The following is a 16,598-nucleotide window of genomic DNA, read 5'->3' on the forward strand; positions in this document are numbered from 1 at the left end:
TTCACGTAACAATCTTATTCCAAGCTTAGCCACTAAATCGATATTAATCACACCCTAAACAAGTCTAAATAATACCAATTATACTAAGTAGGGTTTAGGAAGTCACTTATCTAAATTTGGCCCGGGAAAAACCCGCATAGGCCAAAATGGCCCAAGTGAACAGTAACGACTTAGCGCAGGCGAGGGCGCAACGGGCACGGTGGCCGACCACGGCTCGGCACGGCCCTCAGCCACGCCCGGGACTCTCGGCCACGGCCAAGTGAGTGGCCTAGGCAGACGGGCGACGGCTGGGCAACGACGGGGCAGCTCGGCCACAGGCAAGGGCAGCGGGGAAGCGGCCGGGACGCGCGGGCAATGGGCTCGGCCATGGCCGGGCGAGCGGCTGGGCTGTTCGGCCGGCGAGTTGGGGCTTGCGGCCAGGCATGCTTGGGCGACTGGCTTGGCTGGCCGGCGAGCTGGGTGACGGAGGCTTGACCAAGGCTGAGCTGGGGTGGCCCAGGCTGTCCAGGCGAGTACGGCGACTGCTGGTGGCGGCGGAGCTACTGGGGGGAAGCTAGGTGGTGGCGGACGGAGCAGTGGCGGCCGATGTCACGTCCCGTACCCCACGAAGCATGAGCATCCCGCTTATAGGTCGAAATAGAAGTGCGACGCTCCCAGGTTACGTCACCGACCCGAACCCAAATCAGAGAAAACACGCCTCATGCGGAAACGACGTATATATAATAAATATATATATACACCCAGACAATTTAAAAGCAACCATGAGAGGCAGGAGATAACAAATTACGATCGATTAAACCCCTATATACATTATCCATCTATAAACAAAAAGGTACATCAAAAGGCCACGAACAAAAAGGGATCGGTGACCTAGGGGTGTCAAACTAACTACCGGAGGGGTACGGTCAAAAAGTGTCGGCCCTCACTCCTATACTGATATCTAACCTACGGTACCCAGTCAGGATCAGAACTCGACGACTCCGAAGAACTCTCGAATCGCTCTTGATCCTCCTCGAACTCATGGCCTCCAACTCGTCTCCGGCTCGGGTCTTGCTCCTCGTACTCGTCTATGTCCATAGGCTCGGGGGCTTCTGCGTCCACCGCTCTCGGAGTGGATCGACTACCTCCGGCTCAAAGGCTAATCCACCAAGCTCCTCGTGCTCTTCCTCTTCTTCCACAATCTCGTACTCAACCTCAGAATCAGGATTGCCCTCCATATCAACATCTACTACATCACCGTCTAGACACTGAATATCTAGCTGACCCTCTCCCACAAACGGGACATCGGCGGACCTGATGGGACCGAATTCTTCTCCAAAACGATCCCGGAAACACCAGGCTAGGTACTCGTGAGTCTCAAGGTGAGCTAAGCCTACGTCTACCCATACTAAAGCATAGTGTCTATAGTACTTCTCCCCGTTCCCCACGGGGTGCACGGTCAGCGTACGCTCTATATGGTGGGGAATCCCAAAGCGTAACGGTGCATCGTCGAAGTTCATGGCTGGAGATCTGAAAAGTCGGTTTTACCACAACCGTGAGAAAAACTCAGCAAGTAAAAACCACTAATCCTAAACTAGGCTAATGTGCACCTCCAGAGGGTAAATAAAACACATAAATCACTGAACCAGTAACAATCAATATAAGTTCACCCGGGCCCATAGCCCAATTCACTACTCCGCCATGCAGGTTAGACTTTTAATATCATTGTAAAGCATATGCGAGTAAATCGACCCGAAGGCCACGACCCTGAGGCCAACAACAGTTAAACCGACCCGAAAGCCACGACCCGAAAGCCACAGTTTCTCCCGACCCGAAGGCCCGACCCGAAGGCCACAATTTCTCCCGACCCGAAGGCCCGACCCGAAGGCCACAATTTCTCCACATACCCAGGGAGCTAAAGTCAATTATCAATATCAACATGCCAAGCACAATCTATCATAATTTAGATAAAAAAATCAATACGTCACTGGCATGTTAAGCTTAATCCCATTCAAGCCTAATTAGTCCGGTTCTTGAACCACGCACTCACATCGATCCAATTCATTGTGCCTAAGGTCCGCCATGACCAATCAAACTTGACCAATTAGTCCTCGAACATAGAGACACCCCTGAGGATATATATACAAACTCTAAATAGTCTCTAAATCGCCCAATTTCAAGCCATTACTCATTAGTTCATTTAATGAACAATTTAGGCAATTTAGTGCAAATTCGGATCCTTGTGAACAGTGCTGGACAGCATGCATTTTCCAACTCTAAATCACACCTAAATAATGTTATTAAGCCTCAATTGAGTCCCTTAATCAGCCCACACACATATACACCTAATTAGGCCACAATTTAGCTTAATTAACCCTAAATTTACCCCTAAATCGCATAAATAGACTAGTTCGGGGTTTAGGGATTTTTACTCGCCTAAAATCGACTCGAGGCGACGGGAGCGGGCAGTCGATTACCGACACGCGGTGAGAATCGACGGCGGCGCTCCGGGGGCAAGCCGGCGGTCACGGCGGCGCCGGCGTGGCTCACGGCCACACACACAACCGAAACAGGGGAGCTGCTGGGCGTACGGGCTGAGGATGGTGGAGAGAGACGGTGAGGGCGAGGTGGTCGACGAGGGCGGCGCACGGCGGTGGACGGCGGCGCGGTGCCGGCGAGGTGAAGACCGGCGGTGTTTCTCTCTCTCTCGCACTGGAGCAGTGGCGTGGGGCGGACGATTCGAGGGTGGGGTGGTCGACGGAGGCGGGCGGTGCCGGGGGTGGTGTGCGGCGGCTGAGTCGCGGCTCCGGCCGCGGTATTCGGCGTGAACAGTGGCCGGCGGAGCATAAGGGCAGAGGAACGGCGTGAAGAGGACGATCGTGAGGGCTGCTCGGGAGAGAGAACGTGAGCTGAGAGAGACTGAGGAGAGAGAAGAAGCAGGTCAAATGTGGTCAAACTTGGGTGAGTGGAGTCCATGTGTCAACAATCCAAGGGTTTGGACAAATTGCCCTTTAATCCAATGGTCTAAGCTCATTCTCCTCCAATAATGCAAGGGTGAGATGGTCAAATGCCCCTAAGCAAGGTTGACCAGGTCTGGTTTGGTCTACTTAACCTTAGTTAGTCCCCAAAATTTATCCAAAATTCGGAATAAATTAAAATGGCTTAGGGGCATTTTCGTAATTTTCCGATCCCGGACCGAAATTTCAATTTTTGTCCATACCGGTCCTATATGTTCATGGGAGACATAATACGGTGTCGGATTCGCGAAATCCACTTTCTAAGCCTTCGAAAATCGCCTGCGAAGTCCCGGGAATAAAATAATATTATTTTTTCCAATTTTTACCGAAATTCCCGTTTTTGTCCAAAACCACTCTAAATGTACGTGGCCACTCCAAAATGACCTTGGCCGTGAAAAATAACCTCAAACGGCCTCCGAATCCAGCCCCGGTGCCCACGGGGGCAAAACCGTAATTTTCCCCAATTTTTGTCGAAATTCCTATTTTCAGCCGTTCTTGTCCCAAACTTACTTGGCCACTATAAAATGACGTCCGTCCTACAAAATAGTCGTAATTACCCTTGAAATTTTGATATCGAAGTTCGGCTCAATATCGCGATCAAAATAGCTCGTTTTGAAATCTTAGGATCTCTCACTAACGGGTGGCTATTTAGGTGTTACGCGTATCGACCTAAGACTGTCCGAGTCTCGATAGTCTCAAATCTCGAGAGAAGGTAAGAGATTATCACTAGTACCGGGGGTCGCGATCGTTCGGATAAAATTTGGGATTTGTTTGTCAGGCGTACTTTCGGTCGTGCGGAATCACCCGCGATCCAATCGTACGTTACTAACTATATCAAATCCGTTATCTTCCTAAGATCGGCCCATATTGGCTCAAGATATTCCCTCGACGTTTCTCGAAATCAGTGTCCAATCGCGATCGGTTTCTCGGTCCACGTACCTGTTCCTATTTAGCCTTTCCCATTTGGTTAGTATCCCGTGATTGATCAAGTCCGGGCGAGACTCACTAAAATCACACGAGAATTAATATACGCTTTACTGGTTCCGATAACGGGTCAAAATTCAGGATGTTACAGACGAGACGGCAGCACACGGCGGCTGGGCGAGCGACGGAGCCGGGGTGAGCCGAAAATAGGGGATGCGTCGGGGGAGAAGAAAAACAGGGGGAGGGGATGGTCACACGGCGGCGTCGCGGGTGGCCAGGCAACGGAGGATGGGCCGACAAGCGACTGGGCAGTGCTGGACCGCGGCGGGAGCGGCGGCGAGCTGCTGCTCGTGCGCGAAGGGGAAGGAGAGGGGTAGGAGAGGGGCAGTCAGGCTTGGGCCGAACGGCGGGACGGACGGCGGCCTTGGCGGCTAAGCGTGCGGCGGCGCAAGGCGGACGGCCGGCGACTTCGGCTGGGCGCGAGTAGTGGTCGGGCAGCGGGGAGCAGGAGCAGCGGCGAGGGAACAAAGGAAGAAGAAGAAGAAAAGAAGGAAGAAAGAAAGAAAAGAAAGAAGAAAAAGGAGGGGGAGAGAGAGAGAGTGGACATATGCATGGCAGACGTGCGCAAGGGGAGGGGATGCGCAGCAGAGGAGAGAGAGAGAAAAGTCAACGACTCGAGTGCGATCCAACGGTCCTCGTTCAAATCCGAAATTGATCCGACATTTCACGAAAAACCCTAATTATTAAATTAGGAAAAAGGCCAAACACTAACTAAAATCAACCCAAAGGGAGGTCTACTAGTCCAAATCTGCACCCGGTCCAAATTTCGCTTTTCGTTTATCCCGGGCAATATCGGGGCTGGCCATAATAATATAGACACCGTCCAATTAAATCCGAAATTGATCCGACGTTTCACGAAAAACCCTAATTATTAAATTAGGAAAAAGGCCAAACACTAACAAAAATCAACCCAGAGGGAGGTCTACTGGTCCAAATCCGCACCTGGTCCAAATTTCGCTTTTCGCTTATCACGGGCAATATCGGGGCTGGCCACAATAATATAGACACCGTCCAATTAAATTTTTCACGAAACTCCGAGAAATTCAACACCAAAGTTCGGGCTCTAAATAACCGCTAAATTCGATCGAGTGTGATTTTAACGAAATCTCTAATTTAAAAATAACCCAACAGTGATCAGTTCCGAGCGAGATTTTATTATAAGCGCACTGACGAAATACACATTTTATAAATCTCAAAAATGGATCGAAATTCGGAATGTCACAGGTGTACCAGTTTGGAATTTTTGGTGGTCAAAAAATTAGTCCGAGATAAATTTATCACAAGTGTATCAATCTGGGGTTTTTCGTGATATTAACCATAAATAAAAAAAAACTTAAGGTCTATTTTCCCCACACAATTACTCTGGCTATGATGAACTACAGGGATCTACTTAAGGACATCATTTATCATTAGTTCTTTAGTGAGCAAACATTTAAAATCCATGGAGCTATTCGAAATAACATGTGGGTCGCAACAGAAGTTAAACTCCGAGACAAGCAAATTGGACACGAGCTCCAAGCAAATTTCGAGAAATCAAGAAATTTTACCCGTCATACTTGTATGCTAGCCATGTAACTTCTCGTTACTGAAGAGTCCATTCTAATTACTTTCAATTTCTTTAAATTTCCAATTGAATCACGTAGATCGACCATCTTTAACATTTCAAGTCCAACTCAACCAACATGTTTAATTTCCCGAGAGACCGGAAGCTCCTTTATCACAGGGCACCCACATCAACACAGATGTCTAAGCTTTAACTAGCCCTTCAGTAGAGTTCGGAAGCTCTCTATCTACAGTCAACCCCTTCATGACAAACGTCCAAGCTTCACTAACCTCCCAATAGAGTGCGAAAGTTCAACGATTTTCTATATCTGACACATGAAAAAGTTACTCGAATTTCATTCAAATCTTCCAAACAACATACCAAGCGTAAGAATCTTAATCCATTTTGATTTGAAAATGAAATTTTTAGATCCTCCAGAATTGTAAAATAAATGCAGTCCTACAGAACTTTATCTCGTGGAATGGATTGATGGAATACCATTTCCTTTTTCTTTGCCAATGAAGCAAACAAAGGCTTGAGGAACAATTTCCTTGCAGCGGGTATCAGCTATCACTGATCTTCAACTAAACTTCAGTCAATTTCTGCATTGGCATCCATCAGATGACTCAAAACCTCGGCAGTAACAAATTCAACCACCTCTTCGGGACTGCAGCAATGCACAAAGAAAGAAAAGTTCATGTTAGTCTCACAGATATCAAAATGACAACCTAATTGTTGATTCAATGTCTCGGACAAATGTAACCCTAAGATCTTTGATGGTACCCTTATGCAATTCTGTTTCACCACACAATTGATGAACTATAGGGATCTACTTCTGTGAACATATGTAGGGGCCATGTGGTGAAATAACTAAATAATGTTCTCACTCCAGCTGGTAGAAAGTATCAGCATCAGTTAATCTACGGCCACACCAGATTTTCATTGGACATTTCTCAATTTGAAGAGATTAAGATGCTCCAAAACTCATGAACCAATGTGAAGTAGCTATTCTTGATGGAATGAATGAAATACACCTAAGGAACTTGAGGAGATTATTTGTCGTTGATTCTTTGATTGACAAACATTTAAAATCGATGGATATATTTGAAATGACATGTTGGTCGCAAACATAACTTGAATTTTAAGATAAGCAAATTAGGCACGTGTTCGAAGTAAAATCTCGACAATCAGGCCACATTCTTACAAATTATATTTAGTGATATTCTAACAAAACAAATTGCCGGTAATATTCTATTACCATCTTTATCTATATTATAGATAATGAAAAGTGGTGCTCATATTTCGTTGAGCATTTTCTCATCTTTACATTTTACCGGTAGTTTCCTTTGTTCTTTTTTCAAATTTTTTTTTTGAAATTTTATTTTCCCATAGTGCGGTAATGTGAGGAAAGCGGGGGAGAAAGTTACACTTTTCTCCTATTTCCAAATATACCCTCACAAGTAATAGAAAATGACGAAATTTGAAGGATAATATGGTAATTACCCAATGAGATACAATTATGCTTAAAATATAAAAAATGCCAATTTTCATTTTTCTATCTGCCTTTTTCAAATCCCTACACTTTCTTGACCTCTGTATCCTACAACTCCCTACCAACACCAAGAAAATCTTCTCTTCACCTTAACTTTCTCTACTTCAAATTTCTTCACCTTCTTTTTTATAACACCTAAACAAACTCTTCCAAACCAGGATAAGAATCTGAGTGTACTTGTGTATTTTTGTGCAAAAGTGTGGAATGCGGTGACTTTGGAATTATATGGCGGTAAAGTTCAATTGAATGACTTATTACCTCATGATTTAGAAGGTAAACTGCAATTAGTCAAGATAGCAGCATTACCTGTTAGTTTTCAGGTTGAACCCCCTCATATCTGCAACCTCTCTTAGAGCCTTTTCCCATTCCTCCACTTCGTTGCCAAATTTCCTCCTGTGCTTATCTAGGGCACTTCTGTATAAATCGCTTTCAAGCTTAACATCATCAATCTCCACATCGTAGAAAATGGGCAGGATTCTTTTTTTCCCATTTGAATTTGACATGCTTTTTACCATGTGGGCTAGTTCACGGAGACACCGCTTACTAGAGGCATAGATTTTAGATAAGACGGGTATGTAGATGCAGTCGTCGAATACTCGCATAAGCTTCTTGATTGCATCAACAGAGTTCATTTCGTCATGGCCCATGAAAACCTGAATTTTATTACAAACAAGGCTATCGTAAAGAAAATCGACAAAGCTATATCGACTGTCCAATCCCCTAAAGCTCAGGAACACCTTGTACTTAGGTACTCTACGGGAAAGCCAGGTCAATCTCGAGACATTCAGCAATTTTTTCAGGACAGTGCAACCATGATTATCCAACTCAAAGCTTTCTAAGCCCTTGACACCCTCGATAACTCTTATATTTTCACAAGCTTCTAGCTCAATGTGTTGTAGCTTATCTAACTTTGATAAGTTGGATAACCTTTCTATTCGATCACAATGGGAAATACGGAAGTACAACAAGGATTCCAGTTCTGACAAACCATGAATCTCAATCAGACTTTCCAATCTGTTCAAATCCAAGCGCTGAAGATTCTTCAAGAGTGACAGACCGGGTATTTTCACTAGCAATTTGCATTTGCTTAGTTTCAATTCCCTCAAATGTATTAGGTCTTGAGAGATAGAGAAGCGTAACATTGGATATTCAATGACATGGAGAACCGATAAATTTTTTAGGTTGGAAAAAGGTGGAAGTAGACTGATGCCCCTGAATTTCAAGGCTGACAAACTAGACGGAAGCATATGGATCAGTTGCTCTTCTGCCGATAAAGTTGGGCCAAGTTCCTCTATTGAAGTGGTTAATCTATTCAATTCCAGATAAGCTAAATTGACGAGGCTTGAGAGAACAAGGATAGATGGGAAGTGATGTGCTTGCAAGTGAAGGCGTGTCAAACTTGGGGGAAGATCCGGTACTTCTTGAAGGTGACTTGAACCCAATTCTAGTGTTTGGAGACTAGAGAGACAACCAAGCATGGTAGGGAATCTAGATGCATGAGTAAATGATAAGTCCAGTATCCTCAAATGGGATAGCTTCCCAATTTCCTCCAGATTTTCATCTGTTAAATCCCAACATTTCTTGGCATGCAACTCTTCAAGCATCTTCACCTGTCCAATAGTATGAGGAAACTTTCTTATTGCTGTATAACTTACCCTGAACACTTTCAGTTTCTTTAGATATCCAATGGAATCAGTTTATTTAGATATCCAATGGAATCAGGTAGTTCAACTAATCCTGACTTTGATACATCCAACTCAACCAACATTTCCATTTTTCCAATAGAGCTTGGAAGCTCCTTCAACCCCACACACCCACGTAAAGATAAATTTTTAAGTTTCACCAACCCTCCAATAGAGTTTGGAAGTTGTTTGATTCCAGGGTGCTCGTCCAATATAAAACTTGACAACGATTCCAGATTGCCGAATGTCTCCGGAAGCTTGAAGGGTTGAAAATTTTGGGGCATGATAATCTCCGTCAAAGATTGTAGAGAACCGAATTCTACGGGCAACTCCCGAAGTAACCAGCATCCCTTGATATTCAAAGTTCTTAGGAGATTTAGATTACCAATGGAGCTGTCAATTTTGGTTAATTGGATACATCGAAAAAGAATTAACATCTCCAAAGACATGAAGTTAGAGAAGTCAGGTGTGCTTTTTAACCATATCCAACCCGTTAAATCTAGAACCTTCAATTTATCCATCTGCAGAGAAAAGTAGAAGAAAAAGAAAATGAGAAACATTAGCATATATGGTAGTATTATTAATAACCTAATTATCCATGTCATAAATTGGGATGATCTAGGGTAATTTGAATATTCCAAGTGGTTTTGGGGACGGTAAAACTAACCCTCATACTTCAGATTTTTTTATATAATCCCCAACCTAAGTTTTTATGGAGTTAGACCTCTCTGTTAGGAGTTAAATTTTTGTATACGGTTGTAACCTTTTTTCATACCAAAAAAGAAAAATTATACCACCGCGAAAATACGAAGAAACGTCCCTCCCTTCACTTCATATCCTTTATTTCCAAAACCCGCACTTTGTGCCTTAGAACAAAACTCCATAACCAAAAGACTAAAGTATCCTGGCTGCGAAAACTCTAATTCCCAAATTACCCACAAGCCCCAAATACCAACATCCCTAATTTTCTCCTTCTGCCGGCATTGGCCACCAGCACACCACCTCCGACCACAATCTTCAACATCACCGCATTCAACCCTTCTATGCAAAGTGAAGTTGATAGAACAGGTGAGACTGATTTTTGGAATTCTACCTTCAACTTAATACGAGCATCAATTTTGAGTAGAAAAATTGTGATTTTTCGTTACAATTCATGAAATTTTATTATTTTTACTCTCTCGTCATTTTATTTCTTATGAAAATGGTGAGTGAACATAAACGCGCACGGGTCGAGAGAGATCGAGAGAGAGAGAGAGAGAGAGAGAGAGAGAGAGAGAGAGAGAGAGAGAGAGAGAGAGAGAGAGAGAGAGAGAGAGAGAGAGTCTTCAATTTTGTTTGAGGAATATGAGGTCCAAGTAGAGGTCCTTTGACAGGGCATAAAAAAACAGAGAATTCAAATGTCAAAACCAGCTAAGTCAATAAACTCAATTTTCGTAGCCCAACAAGATTTTCTGTCTTCCCCGAACTGAACTATAGATTTCTATGAAATTTGTTTTGACACACTAGTTGAAAACTAGATTCAATGTAAAGCTCGAGCCTTGGCTCATTAACTCAAGTAAATTAAAAGAGTAGAAGTAATGTCATTTTTATTTATTTTACCTTTTGTGAATGCAACTATAAACATGAAATAGACGAATACTTAGCTATTAAATTAGGTTAAATCAAGTACTATGAAGGTTAAGCTCACCTTGATTCAAATAATGAACTTAGGTAATCCAATCTCAAACTTGATTCCAATGAACTATTTTATTACTAACCTTGACTCAAACTTTACGTCATTCAAATCATATCAGATGCATTTTGAAGCAAAATGGCACTCACTTTGATTGGGATATGATTGTGCTTTACTTTGATGTTTTAAAAATATATTGAATTTTCCTCGTGCAAAATATATTCTACACTCAAATAAGATGGGGAGTGCATGCAACCATTATGTCAATTGTGTGAGGAACTATAACAAAGAAGTGAAATATATATTTTTGCTCCTATCATCTCCTCATTCATCATGAACGGCAATGACAGAAAGAAGTATGTAGTAAGTCATATTATACCTTTATTTGGCTCCACCCACCCCAGCCATCTTCAATCGTGCTATCCGAAAGGTCGAGCACCACCAAATTATCAAAGTGAAAGTTATTTGCATGGAAAGACGTTTGCCGTGTTTGCCAAGAAAGCCATCTTAGCTCTGAGAGAAGATTCTTGAAGTTGCCGGAAAAATCAGACTCTTTCACTCTAAGGAACCTTAGATTTGGTAGAGCAGCTAATTCTTCAGGTGCAAAGTTACGACTGCAGCCATCGGATGTCAGACTTAGTGCTTTTACATCTTCATTTTTCTGCCAACACAGACTCAGGATTGATCGAGAGCACAACACTTGACACTCTTACAGAGCTATATAGAAAGGAAGCATACGAACACTGTAAAACAATTTCTCCAACAGTCAACCTACTTTTTTGCTTTCGTTCACACCATTCACGAAATTTTTCAGCTTCCATTTGAATTCTTATAAATTATTTCCCCATTTTGGGAAAATTACCAAAACAGTCCTAAACTTATTGCAATTGTGTTAATTCAATTCTAAACCTTTTTTTTTGTGTCAATTCAGTTCTAAATATTTTGCATTTGTGCCAATTCAGTCCATCCAGCTAATTTTGGCCAGCCAGTGCTAACATGAACGATGGCCAGTTAACGCTGACATGGAAATTTTTTAATATTTTTTATCTTTTGTTTTCTTTCCTTTATACTTTTCTTTTTTTTTTTTCTTTCCCTTCATCTTCAACCTCTAACTGGTCACCAGATCGGCGATCGGCCAGAGGATGGGGTCGGCAAGGTTGGCCCTGTCGGCCATAGGCAAGGGTGAGCCTCGCCTACCCTTGGAGGGGCCAGCAAGGTTGACGATGCCGGCAGCGAGCGATGACGAGGACGAGCCTCGCCATGGTTGAGCAAGGCTCAACCTCACCAGATTTGGGGAGGCTCGCTCTCACCTAGCCACCGACAATAGCAATGCCAATGGCTGGGCGACGTCAAGCCCTGCCAAATCTAGCGAGGTTGAGCCTCGCCCAGCCACTGGCTCCCTCACCAGCGACCGGCCCCTCCCTCTGGCCGGTCGCCTGTCCGATAACCGACTAGAGGTTGAAGATGAAGGGAAAAAAAAAAAAGGAAAGGAAAAAGGAAGAAAATAAATAAATAATTTGAAAAAAAATTAAAAATTGCCACGTCAGCACCAGTCAGCCAAAATTGGCCAAATGGACTAAATTAACACAAAAAAGGGTTTAGAACCGAATTGACATAATTTCAATAGGTTTAAGATTATTTTGGTAATCCCCCCCCCCCCCCCCCCCCCCATATCCCGTTTTCTACTTTCAAGAGATATCATTGGCATATCAATTCCAATGTTCATTGTTTTTTGTTCTCCTTATAATTTTGTTTCGAAGTAATTTGAAAATTCTTCATGCAGCTCGTTTTCTTTTGACTCTGTTGTTTCGGAATTTCCAGAAAACTATTTTTTATTCTTCAGAATCTAGAAAACAAAGCTAACTAATATGCAAATTAACTGGTCTCTCTCCACCAATTCACAAGACCTTTGACCCAAATGTTTGAGAGGGAGCTATCTCACTCACAAGACAAACGGAAAGTTAAACAAAACTATCTATAAAATAACAGAAAAAACTCAAGAAGTTTCTCCAAATAAAAATTACCTCTTTTCTCTCCAGTAGTTTTACAGCATCTTCATGAATCCACACCCTACTAAATCTGCGAGGATATTCTTCAATGATGATATGCCTTCCCAGATCTCGAACTTGATCATGCATCCAAAACTTATTATCATGAATTTTTATTAAGGACCGTTGGAGGAGGACAACCATTGCACTAAGAGGATAGTAATTGCAATCATCCCACATGATAACCGGATATGTTTTGTCCTTGTTGGTGAAAAAGCAAGCAATATCCAAAAATATTTCTTTTTGCTTAGTCTCCAATCGTTCATAACTTATCATTAATGCATCTCGGACATCCTTAAAAGGAGTTTCATGTAACTGCTTCAACGTGTCTTCCCATAGCTTTCTTTTGTCAAAATGTTGCTCCAGGGCAAAGCCGTTGCAAAAAAGAAATGAACCTATCACCTCGACAGCCAAAGGAAGCCCAGCCACTTTACGAACAATACTTCTTGAAAGAGCAAGAAAATCTTCTATAGGAGAGTCACTTCTAAAGTCATGCTTATAAAACAACTGGATTGCCCGATCAAACTCCATTTCGTGAACTTCATAAGCCAAAATTCCTTTGGGTTGATTTAGGACCTCTTGACTGGATGATTGCATTTGAGTCGTTAGGATACTTTTGTCCCTGGTTGCGATAATGATCCTACTACCACAACCAAACCAATCAGTTGTTCCGGCTAGCTTTTCGAGTTGCTCTTTCTTTTCTAGATCATCAAGAACAATCAGGACTTTTTTATTATTACATATGCTCTTGATCAAATTCATCCCATCTCCAGTGTCTTTAATTTGGTCAATATCCCTAAACCAACCAACACTTGATAATAACCTTTTCTGCAAGTATATAAGACCATGTTGCGATGATTCTCGAACGTCGTTGAGAAAACTAACACGTTCAAAGTGAGAAGATAATTTATTGAACACAACCTTCGCAAGTGTTGTTTTACCGATACCACCCATTCCATGGATCCCAACGAAACGTACACCACCAGAGTCAAGATCCAACTTTTCTATTATGGCTTTTATCTGAGGATGATCTTCAATCAAATGTTCAGGCACAGCCACATGTTTGCCACTAAACTTACGCAAAACCTCTTCAACAAGCGATTCAATTACTTCTCCATGGCTGCAGCCAACTTGGAAGAAGTTGTTTCCGTCAAAGGCAAGAAAGAAACGGGTATAATAGTGTCTTCCCGCTTGGGACCATTTGGTTAAATAAGTAAAGTAAGCATTATAATCGGTTGATTCATACGTGGAAATTTGATGGAATTATGTTACTCATCAGTTTGACGAATTTGCGACGTTTTAACAATGGAATGAATGGAATTTGTTTTACTAATGCTTGTATATGTACACGGTTGTGGCTATACAGGTTGAATCCTAAGACAAAGCAAAGATAAATCCGTGGCTCCTGCAAAGCAGGAAAGATGTTCCATTCAAAGACATGTAAGAAAGAGGGTAAAAATATTGCTTCTTTGTTGATGCCAACACAAATTTCTAATAATTTATTCCAAGACTATTTTCTTTATTGCTACTGTGCACAAAAAAAAAACTCTAATTTCAATGCATTTCTTCCTTATTTTCATAAGGGTCGTCTATTACGACAGTAATGGAGAAAACTAAATTATTGACCCAAAAATTAAGAATAAAATTTTGTGATTGGTAATTAAACTGAATTTCGAGAAGACTTTAACAGAATATACCATGTTTTAACCACGACAGAAGAACATTGGCTATATTTGTCTCAAATTTGATAGTACATGCCGTTTTTTAACTTACAAGTAAATGGTAAATGGTTTGGTTTTCTCGTCTTCTGACCTATTCAAGCTTTTCCTTTGCAACAGAAGAATCACGTTAAGTAATGTGGTTGGATATCAAATGGTGTTTTTCAATCAACTAATTGGCCTATCTGAATTGACTTTTAACTTTTCTTTCAAATTTTGGATGCAGGCTTTGCTCTTTTTTTTTTTCAATATTACAACCTGAAACCGTTAGGTTATACAACTATTGGCACATAAATTTAGATATAATTTTCCATAGCTTTTTATACTTGCGAAACTACTTTCATTTTTTGTGAGAAAGTGAAAAAGTTGATATCTAATTATTTAAGCCAAAATAAACGGCCTTGGGTGAGATTATTACTTTTCAACCAGAAAGAGTTAAAAAAAAATTAGCCACACCCTTTCCTTCTTAATCAATTTGCAATTGTAAATGAAACATTCATCATCATGATATTATTGGACGTGTCGGATGAAATCGGTAACTTCATCTATGTTATCATACAAATCAAAGAGGAGCTACTTGATCTTAATTACTTTTTTCTTCCCTATAATATCCTCAATTGGTTATTTCATAAGTATTCTATCAATCAACAAATGACTTAACAAATTATTATATTTTATTTGTCACGAATTTCAATTTTAAAATTTGAATATTTTCTAATATTACAAACAAATTTACTAAAAAAAGTTTAAATCTTGAAATAATTTTATCTTTCCATATATGTTTGTGTGTGTTCAATTTCTTCATATTATGTCAATACTGTTTCATTATAGGGTATTTTGTAAAATCTTTTACACGTCCATTTTTCGCATACATGCATCGCAGGTCCACATGCACTCTTTTTAGAAAAAGTCATGTCTTGGTCTAATTTTTAATATTACATTTTTCCTAATAATTCGACAATTTAACACGAGTTTGTAATTGGACAAAATTTTGTGATTACCGTGGGAGGGGAAAAATACATAAATTTGCATGATTTCCGTTGTATTTATTGTGCAAATATGACTAAGTAAAAAAAGTTGATTAAGTGAAACATATGATCAAGTAAAAAGTTGGTCTACTTGTCAGGGTTGGGTTTAACCCGATTTGTTGTGATTTAAAAAAATCAGCCATATTCTATTTTCTATCGTGGGTTCTTGGTTGTTTCTCATGCCCCGAACCCTAACGGGCTCGTGACACCGCTACGATGATCGTATTGAACGCAACGCCCCAGGATGCGTCGCCAACCCAAACGAAACACCCAACGACATACGCAAGCGGAAGCGGAATTTAGACAAACCAGACAATAAACAATGACCAAGGGATAATATTTGCACAAATCAATAAATGCATTTTATAAATATACTTGGCAGATACAAACAGCATTCATAAAAAGACAACCACAAGCTAGGCCCCAAACAACAAAACCACATTCATCAAAAAGGGGCAGTGGTTGGGTAGCCTACTTCACTATACAAAAGGGGGCATCCACAAGATGGAAAGAAGCATCAAATGCCCAAAGTCGCTCCCGATCTCCTTACCGCACATGACGACTATCCGTCACTCCAAACCTGAAAATGTTTAACAATGGGGGATGAGATAAATCTCAATAAGTAGACAACCTAAACCCCACGTAGGCCAATGCGTACCCAGACGAGTCTCAACATGCAATCTAACCATCAACATATTAGAATTTACATAAACATGGTTACCTCGCCTCTAATCATGCACCAACTCTGCATATTAGTCAAATACTACAATGCAATAATATTCCAAGAACACATCACAATCGCTTGAGCGTCATACACACGTGCGTTCACCCAATTCAATCAAGCACATTCCACATGCATGTCCATCCAACTATCCATAACCCGCGTAAACACGCCTCAGGTCCTTTCTCACAACCCGCGTCAACACGCCTCCGGCCTATTCTCACAGCCCACGTTAACACGCCTCAGGCCTAACTTTCTCCAATGACTCGTGTAAACACGCCTCAGGTCTAACCTACCTTCCACGGCCCGTGTAATCACTCCTCAGGCCATTCAGACAAGCGTAAACGCCACATTATGCATTCATTTCGAAAGTCAACCATAAGACAAACTAGCCAACCAATCAAACACATATTCAAGTATCAACTCACACTTATATCATGACGAATCAACACGCCATTCAACACACTTGGCTTCTCAATCAATCACACCAAATTGGTCCGTAGACCACCACAATTCCACCTTCAATGTCTCATCAATTTCTCCCAACAACAACCACAAACTATCACCAATCAAACATTAAATCACACGCAAACAATACCCAACGTAGCATAAGTTTCAATACACATACTATCTCAAATTTAGCCACAAATTCAG

The 16,598-nt window shown here is 41.6% G+C and overlaps 1 pseudogene; it reads right to left on the reverse strand.

Moving 5' to 3' along the window:
* Positions 1-16,598, reverse strand: part of LOC115685322 (disease resistance protein L6-like) — a 38,612-nt pseudogene that overhangs the window by 19,631 nt on the left and 2,383 nt on the right.

This window comes from Syzygium oleosum, unplaced genomic scaffold (genome assembly GCF_021117445.2).
Source record: "Syzygium oleosum isolate NSW1041296 unplaced genomic scaffold, Sole_v2.1 Sole_v2.04, whole genome shotgun sequence".
Classification (NCBI taxonomy): domain Eukaryota; kingdom Viridiplantae; phylum Streptophyta; class Magnoliopsida; order Myrtales; family Myrtaceae; genus Syzygium; species Syzygium oleosum.